We start from the raw sequence: 11486 nt of genomic DNA, 5'->3' as shown, positions 1-11486 counted from the left end.
ATCCTCTAATGCAACAACTTATATATATATAGATTTATATAGATAATTTAAACTGCGAGCTAGTAGTACCAAAAACGTAGTATAAAAGAAATGAAACATATATCACTAGGAAGGAGATAAAGGGGACAAAAAATGTTGGTAACGATTGAACAATGAATTGCCCATAAGACTAAAAAATTTCTTATAAACACGTTCATTGTTAAAATGTATATTCTGATATGCAATCAATAGTTTATAGTTAAATTAAGTTTCTAAAATTAAGTTTTCAAGAAGTTCTACGATTCGAATAATTTATACTATAAGCAAATCACTATACTAGGAGCTTATATGGCATTTACATTAGATTATTAGTTGCCATTAAATACAATTTTTTGTAATCTTGCATTTTTTAAGAACTGTAGTTTATTTTCATAATGATATTTTTATTAATTTTTCATAATGATCAATAAACAAATAAACTTTCATACACTTTTAAAATAGAGTTTTTCACAACCTTACTTACTTTGTCTGATCAACGACGGGTTGCATCCACGCTCTTGCACCTAAAGGTTCTTCTTTCAATGAAGTCATTGGGCCTCGCGGTTGATTCATATCAGTGGTTGTTGGTGGCAAGCCAAACATTAATCCACCAGCGGATCGTGGTCCAGCTGATGGATAAAGCTTTCGTCCCCATTCTAATTCAAGAGTAGGCCACGGTGAAGCCGAGCTGAAACCCGGCACAGGCTCGTCTGAACGCAGTTTGAAAGTCGACTTAGAAAATTTGGTGCTATATAAGCGAATTTAAGAAAGCAGCGCAATATATATTATTTTCTTAGTTTTAAAATTTCTGTTCAGAATTGCTTAATGTCGTTTAATGAAGTTTTCTTGTAAAGTTTATTATTTATTATAATTTTTCACAATAACAGAGTTTAATTTCATTAATCACTTTGTATTCAATTATTTTATTGTGTTGACTATTTTAATAATATCCTTTATTAATTACCATCAATCAAATAACTTTTTTATATATAATGTGTATTTTTATTAAATGATTTCAATTTCTATTCAATGATACTTCACACATTTGATTTTTAAACTGGTTTTCCCAATGTACCGTAGAGAATTTGGGATTTTCGTAAAATTGGTCTCGCAACAAATTTCAGCGCTATTCTACCGTCCCGAGTGGCTGTTAAACCCCTACTGAATCCCGTAATAGCACTGAACAGCAATGCTGCTATGATTCTACAACGGCAAGCGATAACCAGCGAACAAAGGTTTCAACTATAATACGGAAACGAAACAGGCAACAGGACATCAGGCACACGACACACTCAAAAAAAAAAAAATAATATTTAAAAGCGGAACGCAGTCACAAAACGCGATTACAATAAAAATGCAAACGAGTGGAATCCTAACCTACCACTAGACTACTACAGAATATAGTTTATTGGTAGTGGTGGTTACGGTTAGTATATGAAAATAGCGCGCACATTAACAAGACGAAAGAACACTTTACGAATAATCCACCGAGTGCTGCGACTGTCAGCACCACCGCTGCTTCTACACAAATGAATGATTATGATGACAACACCACTGGTGCTGGCTGGTGTATCTGTTGTATGAGAGAGAGCTACTTTCAGCTCGGACTCGTTTGCACACACTGTTAATAACAAACGTACACATGTTATAACTAGAATTGTTGTTGCATTAAGGGACCTTGGGAACAAAGCGAAATGGTACAAGTCCCGTTTGTGCGATTTGTGCCAACCTAAGGACCAAAAGTGCAATGAAACACTAGAGTAAATAACACACAAATGAGATATGTGACCATACGCAGGGTGTTTGCTGTTATTTGAGAAAATGTGCAGAAATTTTATTATGTTTTTCACTGATCTTTATTTGGCAAAGTATTATATTTATTAATAAAAATGTTGTTTTTAATTTATGGAATGGTACTTTCATTTTAGTATAACAAAAATAAATTTTAGTTACAAGTAATATATAGTTTTATATTGTCAAACATATTTTAGAAAATAATTCATCATTTCTTCCATTGGTTCTAATACTGCTTAATTATACTTTTAAATTTCTCATACGCAAACTCTATGTATAAAAATTAAATAAAAACTATAATACACTCGTATATAAAATAAAAATAATCCGCCTACCCATTCCATATTGGCAGAGAGCACGATTGGGAATCGAAACATTGTTCCATTGTGCAGGCTCTTGATTGGTTAATGAATGCATTGTAGGGATTGGTTGACATTTCCACTGGAAATAACAGATGTTTCTTTTTTTTTGGTTTAGCTGTTGGAAATTTTATTTCATTCTAATACAAATTTTGTATCTTGAGATACTATGACTGTATGTTTTTATTATATTTAGTTTTTTGGTGTTGTTTTTTTTTTAATTTTTATAATTTTTTTTCTTCTGGGTTTTGTATTTATTTAATTGTCATTGGCTACAAAAATCATTACTCCAGACGATAAGTGTGTATCGGTATTTTCTGAATAAGTTGAAATAACTTTATGAAAATACATTTGAGTTTTGAACTTTACATTTATTTAGTATCTGCTTGAAGTTTAAAAGAGATAGCGCTCTCAAGTAATACACTGGGAGGAGTTCGGGTGCAATTCTATGTAATACTGTTAACATCTAATAAAATTAATGAGTAAGCATACAACAGATTTTATCTTTATCATATGTTTAAAGTAGCTTAGATAATTATTATTAGAACATCTTGCTATATATTAACATTAATTACATAAATTATTTCGAGAAAACTAGTCGCTGAAAATATAAAGCATAATATTCACAAATTATTTGTTATAATTTCTTAAGAAGACATATATTATTAGCTTCAGTTTTATATGTCTAAATTTTACTAACGATAAAAATACATAAATTATTAATTTTACGGTGACTTAATAATTACCCACGGATAGGTCAAATTAAACTACAACTTTTCAGAACACTGGTATTTAAATCAAAATTTATTTATTAACACAATAAAATTCACATTCTTGATCGGGTTTCTTTGCCGCAAACTAAGTCGCTGAGAGCATCTACAAAAAAAGTTATAATCTACCTCTGTGATAATTGTGATTTATTCAACATTGTTCTACATCATGAAATTTTGGCATTTCTCAGTCTTCAAGAACCTCGTGGGTTCATAACTTTGGAACGGCTTTCAAAAGACTAATCTGCTCCATAAAATGTTGAGCCCTCTGTGTCTTCAAGACCCCTTTGGTGTCATTTCTTTAGATCACTTTTCAGAACACGCTTTAGAACACTTTTCATGGAGAAGAATCATGAAATGTTGACCTTTTCTTGTCTTCAAGTACCCTAGGGTATCATAATTTTAGAATACCTTTCAAAACATTGTTCTACTTCATGAAATGTCCGACTACAAGAGCCCTAAGATGTCGTCGTTTAAGAACACCTTTCAAAATTATCATTTTATCACAACAACTCATATGTTTGATGAAATTTTGATAAAAGCTATCATATGTTTAGCTGAGCAGTTATTTATCTTTATTTGTAGTATAAATTTTTTTTTGGTATAAAGCTTCTTGTTTCAAATCACTTTTCCCGAAGATGTTGTTTTGTGTGTAACCAACATCATAGCGTCTTACAGCAGATAACCTTCCATTATAGCGTTCTATTGTTTAAGACATGGAAGATTTATTCAGATTGTGGTGTTGCACGTCTATTAAAATAATCAGTGGATAGGTACGGTTCAGAAATGCGCGGTAGATTTTTTATAAAATCTTCTTGCTTTCATTCTCAATAAATCTATAACGATTATTTAATACATGTTTTCACTTTATAATACCTTAAGCTACTAGGTTACAAAACACATAGACCTAAATAAGCAATACTGATTAAACGACAATCGACAGATTGGCATCCTAAATATATTTCATATGGACCTAGTAGTAATAGGCGTCGTAGTAATTACGTGCAGGGCGGTATTAGTGTCATAATCGCCATAGTTGGTAATTCTTGGCTGCAATTTTCTATCGAATTACTATCGCAGTGTTATGTTTCATTTCGGTCATGGATAAAATTATTTCCAAAAATTTGAGTGGCAAATAATTGCTGGGTTGTTATCAGTTCGAAAGTTAGACCAGTTTAAAGTTGGTTGCACTTCATTTTGGACACCTATCTACGGTATAAATGTTAAAATAACTTTTTAAGTATTTTGTTTTTTATGCTTGGTTATTTCATATACTTATTCTCTTATTATACCTAATGTCTTTAGATATGTACCACTTATTTCAGAAATGAAGGCTTGCTATTAATTTGTTCATAAGATTGTAATATTTTAGCTATTAAAAAGTTAATAAAATTTCAATTTATAATACTGCAAATATACCGTCGGGTAATACAGCAGAAGGAATCAAAAAAATGCACAAAGAAAAATGGTTTGTATCTTGGTTAGTTTCTTGGTTAGTATCTTTATCCTAACTGACAACTAATTCACATAAGTACAATATGTGAATGTATTTCAATACATTGTTTCGAAATTATGACTAAAATAGCAATAATTATTTTATTTTTATGATTGCGTATGTAAATAATTCTTAATTTTTAGTGAATCTTTAATTCAAAGACAGTTTATTTAAATTGATTTAATGATAATTTTGTATTAAAAAACTTTGATAAAAGTTATAGTAGATAAGTATATACTTAGATAATTTTGAATTAGTAATGTAAAAATCAGATATATAAACGTTGCACAGCAATGACCTGCAACTATTTTGTTATTTACAGATAAATTGTAGTGTTGACATAAATTTTATATTATATTAAGCTTTCTGATTTTTGCATAGGGTTTCAGAACTAGTGTGCATTTGATGGTAATATGTTGTCAAATTAAATAAATAAATCCATCAATATATTAACGCAGTAATAATATACTGTATTTTCTATACTTAAGTGGATGTCTTACGTCTTTTCATTATTATTGTTCTAAAACAAAACTTCTAAGAATGAATCGAACATATATCATAAAGAAAGGATAAAAAAACAGAAGATTTTCTAACAGTATTCCAAAATTGTTTAAAGTGGCAAGAAAGTAAATTAATGGATTATTAAGAAAAAAAATATTTATTTTTTCTGTTTTATAAATCACTCTGATTACCCATTTCTTTATGTATTGGGTAAGAATAAAACTAAATACGCCGTAGTTAGTCCTAGAAAGCCATACATGAAGTGTATTTCTTTATAATTTATGTAATGCAGCAAGATCTAAAAGTCCGTTTATTCAGATATAATTTATATAGTATTGATTTCTTTCACATGTATTATTGTAGATCAAAGTTTATTTTAAACCTCCTGACGTTACTTTTTCGATGAGTACGGACAACTAAACTACATTACTCCCCAAACCTGCATTTCTCTCAAATAAGATATGCATTACAATATCGCCATGAAATATTGTTTTTAGAGATAAATCTTGATTTTTTTACTAAAAGTGAATTTAAAAATAGTCGAAACTACAATAATAATCTGATCACTAGAATAAGTCTTAAGAATACGTTTTAATATTCTTTAATTAAGTTTAAATTGGATACAAGAAAACACATATTTCTTTATTATTTATTTTAAAGATAATGAAAAGTCTATGAAAAAGTAATGAGATAGTTCCACATATCCACCTGTTAATTGAAACTAAATAAAAGGTTGTAAATTCAAACATTTCACAAAAAAGATAACGTTTGTTTTGTATTTTGACATACTTCTTAATATACCTATGTATTATTGAGATAGTTTGAAAAACTGCTTCAATCTTTAATATTTTCTTTAATATACATTTTTAAACTCATTAAGTTCTTTTCTCTTTTATATATCCTTTTCTTGAATTTAAATTTACCTGAACATGTATTTATAACAACAACTTAATATATATCATTTACTGCTCCCAATGGAATTTGAAGTTCAAAGACTTTGGAGTATTTAATACAAACAAATTTCCCGTGAAAATAAATAAATAAAAGTGTGAACCAAGAATCATCCAAGTTTTCCCAAAACGATGGTAATTAATAAAATATCAACATCACGGTTTCATTTATTTAAATATGAAATCTATTTATGAGCAGAACACAAAAAAAAAGGAATCTAATTTTAAAAGTCTCGAGAAGTCATTTCAATAAATAATTTAAAGGGGCAGGCGACATAATCTTTGTAAGTTGTGAATGAGTATGTTTGTGTATATACTTAGGCCGATTAGTTTGAGGTTTTTGTACAATTAACCCCTTTTGAAGTGTGCTTAATTCTCTGTGGACACAATTGGCACACTGTGACAGCTGTCAGAATGTGCGTCCATCTATGTACTTCCCTCATTCCATATCTGAACAGATCAATTCAATTCAGTATGGTTTTATGCAATTCAGTCTAAATCAGTTTTTTTTTGATATTCCAACAAACATCTAAAATATTGGGAATTATGTTTTGAACAACATATTTTCTTGTTTTTATTTTGAATTTACAATTTATGGAAGAGCTACAGCCGTTGCATTTGGATTTCAAACGCGAATACGAACCTTACTCTTTCGAAGGGCTATAGTTATTTATAGTATTTGTCCAGATATTATCAACTACTTTATAATCGTTATAATTTGATTAAATAATATTTTATTTTGTTATATTTATTTAGTAAGACAAAAAACAAATGTCAATTCTTTGCAGTCATTTTACACAGTTACACAAACAATCTCGTTTACAATTCGTATTTGCATAGGAGTAAATATGTGCAACAAGGTTGACACTTATGGGATTACACAAAACCGTAGCTAATGGGTTTACGGTGGTTAACAAAACGCCAACAGTCAATTGATTTAACTGCAATATGAGGAACTAAATGGAAATAATGGGCGAAATGCATAGATTTTTATATAAGATGTCTGTAGCAGAAATGGGACCCACATTGCTTGACAATAGAATTCTGTATGATTATTATATTTTTTCTTATTTTTAACCCACTCATTCATTCATTAATGGTTAATGCATGTTTAAAATGTACCGTCCACTTCAATATCATGTAATAAAGACATTTCTTTTTTGCTTTTTACATAAAAAAGTTTTTTCAAGAAACAAGATTTTGTGAACACATAATAGTTTAGAGGCAAAAGTTTTTTGATTTTAAAAAGCAATCCTTGATGTCATACTCGAATGTAATATGGTTTTTTTCAAAAAATCTATAAATTTATTCAATTGTCGAATTTTATCTTCTGAACCCAAATTAGTAGTTTGGTATGATTCATTTTCTCTTAATTATCAGCATATGACGTTGTAAGAAGTATTTAATATATTCTATTTATATTTAATTTCCAATTTGTTATCTGTAGTTTTAAGAGAATGTGGGAAGAAAACTTATTACGAGGGCGGTTTGATAAGTCAGTGACTTTTTGAATATCCCGCGCAGTTACTCCAAGTGCAACAGTGCTGTTAAATTAAATAAGACTAAATTTATTAATTTAAGTAAAAACCATTAAAGCTAAATATTGAATTCAAAAGTACTTGCATAATGACTGTAACAGCACATTTGTATTTTGATTCATTATTTTTTTTATATATATCTTAATTCATTTGTTTTTTAATAATTTTTTTTAACTAAGCTTTAAGAAACTTACTTATAAAACTTACCGGGTTAATTTATCAAAAGGGAAATCTATTAAATGCATAAAGAACGTAATTTATCAAAACGATCACAAATTAAAATTTATTATATTTTTTTTTCTTTCAATTATCAGAAGAAGCTAATTATATCCTGCTGCGTTTTTTACGGGTTTTTATACAGAACAGCCCTTATTTGAGTAAGAGTGTTAAAACAGGGCTTTATTTGTTTGTTTCAACAACATTCACATGGGCAGTAATTTGTTTGAAAATGATATATATTTTGATGGGAAGCCAAATTTCTGATATTCCAACTCTTAAACTTGTACATATGTTGCAATAATATTTTATATTTTATGTTTGAAACTGATTATTCGTTTAGAAGCAGGATTTGTTATATTAGCAAAAATTACAATTGTAGTAAAATACTTCTGTATAAGAAAACTTATTAATTCAACTAAGAATGTAGATCATAATTTTATAATCATGAATAATTTTCTATTCCTATAACATCCAATTCAGAAAATTGGAATTAAATTATTATATTAAATTCCTTGATATAGGATATATAGAATGCCTATTTGTTAGAGAGAACGATTTTCAATTAAAAAATTTAAAACGTTAATCACAAATACTATTATAATAAGATATTGCATATTTGAAAATTTAAGTTATTAAATTTTTATTTATTGAATTTATTTATGAAATTTTATTATTTATTAAATTTTTTTAGTTTTTTTTTTTGTAATGTTATCTCACTACACTACAACTTTGATATAAGTGATTTAAAATTGTTACAGTAATGAAAATATTTGTTTAAAATGTAGATTAATTTTGCACTAAAATTTTTTTATATATTTTAAAATAAAAAAAAAAATATTAAAATAATTTTATTAGCTTCGTTTTCCAACGATGCTACACCAAACGTGAGGGACAAGAAATCTCTTATAAAGAATATTTCATTTTACCCTTCATAAATCTGAATAATTTGTTTTATTGTTTCAAACTTTTTTAAATGAATTTTGTATTTTTATTTTACAATATTTTTTATTATTTCCTCTCGTTTTTATATGCAGAACAAAACTAATAAATAATATTTTTTTCTTCTAGCAAATAAAATTTTTTTATTTCTTTTTTTAATTTTTGTTTTCATCTTTTCAAAGGGCGAAAAGTCTACAACTGACATAACGTATCGAAATGGAAATTTATGTACTTGATGAAAACATATTTTTTTTGTAAGTACATAGCATTAGACGATTTGCATTTTGAGGATACTGTTTGGTAAGTTTCACTTTACACTCCTTTTTTACTTATGGGTGCAGAAATATTATTATTTATTTGAAGGATCTTGAATGTCTGGTACCTAATTAAGAAACATGCATTCATTCTTTTTTAATTATATTTGTATAACATAAGTATTTAAGGTAAGTTTTTTGGTGACCTGCAGAGTGAAACAATGAGTAAATTAAAAAATGAATATAAAAAGAAAAATAATATTTCAGATGCTTTACATTTAAAATATCCTTTATAAATATCCTTTTCAGTGCAGCCAAATTCAAAAATCAGTCTAATGTGAATCTTCACTGGAAATATATTGCAAAATTCCAGTCATCCGTTAAGATTACATGAGCATTTCATTTACTAATAAATTCAAACAAATAAATAAATAAGTTAATTTAAATATAAGAGATAAAAAATGCCTACCATTGCCTTTGTAATATTCATTTTATTTTATTTTATTTAAATTAATTTTTGATGTTTACAATTTTCATATTTCATATTGCATATAAAACAAAAAAATGCATGTGTCAAAAAAAGCATATTGTAAAAGAAACCCCAATTTGTTTTAACCAGACTTAATGCTGTTTTTTTACAACTCTGAAAGAAAAAATTACGGCTAATATAAAATACACAAAGTGAAACAAAGTTTTATATGTTCAATATTATCTTGAACGACTTACGCTCATAGGGAGCTTGAAGACGATGATCGAGCACGCCTTCAAAAACTATTCAGTGAAGAGAACATTGAACAAATTCTTTAAAGCGACCACTGTTTGTCTGAGCAACCAAAGCAATGCTGACCAATTTCTTCTATTCAAATGGAATCTTACAGTGATCCCATCTCAGAAGTTCAGCTGGCGAACGTACAAAATATTCTACGAGGTTTGTTGTAATTTTAGCAAAAATCATCGACATCCGTAGTAAAGACAACCTAGGATTTATTATTATTTTATTTATTAAGGTTTTTGTTGAAATATTTAATATTAAAATGTGACTGTTGAATATTAAGAATGTGTCAAAAAATTCATTCAAAAAGTTGACACAGCATTTCAAAAAAATTCACTAATTTAATTTTTTTTATTTATTTTTTTAGTATTATTTATTTGGCTCAATCCCTTTTTAACTTAACACACTTTCCAAACAAGTCCAACAATTTTAATTAATAAATTCGAAACGCGATTCGCATTATCTTAGTGAAACAAAGTAAGTTTCGATTCTTTAAAAGTAGCCAATTAGTTGCATACACTTTTTATTGCAAAAACAGTAGCTCTGACTGTCCCAGTTAATAGCGCTATATTCACCTTTTTCTTTTTTCCAGTACTTAAGTACTAAGATTGTTATTTGATCTTTGAAGTGAAATCTATTTAAAAAGCCCACTTTATATCACTTAAACCTTTTAACAGAGCACTAGAAATATTTATGCGATTGTGGTTTTGATCCAACTGCTCTTTATCTACAGTGCTCCATTACACCCGAAACATTTTATTATGCGTTTATTCTAAATTTTTCTAATTCTTATTAACATTTCGTCTTTTTTAGTCATTTTTATATTTAAACTTTTTACATTATATGTCATGTTAGTTAGTTAGTATGAAGTGAACGAATCCTCCTCAATTAGCTAAAAAATCTGTTCTGAACCCACAAATCCTCGTAATAATGGGTACAAGAAAGTCAAGTTAGAACCAGCCAGAAGCATTCATATAGGCGAGAGTCTGATCAATGCTAATGCTGGAGATATCGCTGAGTGTGTTAAAGAAGGCGGTCCCAAAAACTTTAGCCTAGTTCTGGCCAAGCCTCGACACAGTTACAACAGATGTTTTGGTGTGTTATATGTCATATAATTGTAGAGGAGAGAATACATGTTATGCAAGTTGTAGTTATTATTATTTTATATGGGTATTACTATCAATACGTAATTATTTCAAACGTAATTCTCAAATTAAACGAAATCGTCATTATTGCGACTATCTATATCCTGATTAATATAGCATATATAACATGTACAACCCTCCTTCCGTATGATGTGTATGATCTTTTTGACTAAAGATCAGTATTATTTGTATATTTCATTTCACAATTAAATAGCTCATCAATATGTCATTGTCGTTATGAAAGGATTTGATATAATAACGTTGACATTTTTTTTAAATTTTATTTTTTATAATATCATCAGCAATCGATACTACAATAAGGTATGGATTAATTAAATTATGTTAAATTAAAACGATTTAAACAAATATTGAATCTTATATTTTATTATTTACAATATAACTTTCTGTTGCAATAACGATATTTCGTATTAAATTTTAAATACTTTAAATGGATTACATTCACTAAAATATGAGTACATATTTAATTCATATCTAATTTCCAAGTGTATTGCTAAAAAATTTCTTTTTATTTTATATTATGCAATTTGTTAAAATTACATTTTTTTAAATTTATTGTTGTTGTTTTACAATTTTAAATTCGTTTTTTATGTTCTTAATATGGCATATAAATAGTGATTAATAATTCAAGGTAACATATCCTTATGAAAACATACCATATACTTACAAGCATTCAAGTATCTCGTACTTCCTGCTTGTACTTTGTTATGTAAA

At 27.8% G+C, this 11486-nt stretch overlaps 1 long non-coding RNA gene across 1 annotated transcript; it reads left to right on the top strand.

The window, feature by feature from the left end:
* The first annotated feature begins 7203 nt into the window (after nucleotides 1-7203).
* On the top strand, nucleotides 7204-8978 carry LOC119679867. The gene is made up of 3 exons (XR_005252438.1): nucleotides 7204-7239; nucleotides 8766-8883; nucleotides 8947-8978. It is a non-coding gene; the product is annotated as an uncharacterized LOC119679867 (long non-coding RNA).
* Nucleotides 8979-11486: the final 2508 nt, after the last annotated feature.

This window comes from Teleopsis dalmanni, chromosome 2 (assembly GCF_002237135.1).
Source record: "Teleopsis dalmanni isolate 2A chromosome 2, ASM223713v2, whole genome shotgun sequence".
NCBI classification, from domain to species: domain Eukaryota; kingdom Metazoa; phylum Arthropoda; class Insecta; order Diptera; family Diopsidae; genus Teleopsis; species Teleopsis dalmanni.
Note: the sequence above shows the minus strand (reverse complement) of the source record. Positions and strands in the feature narration are given on the sequence as shown.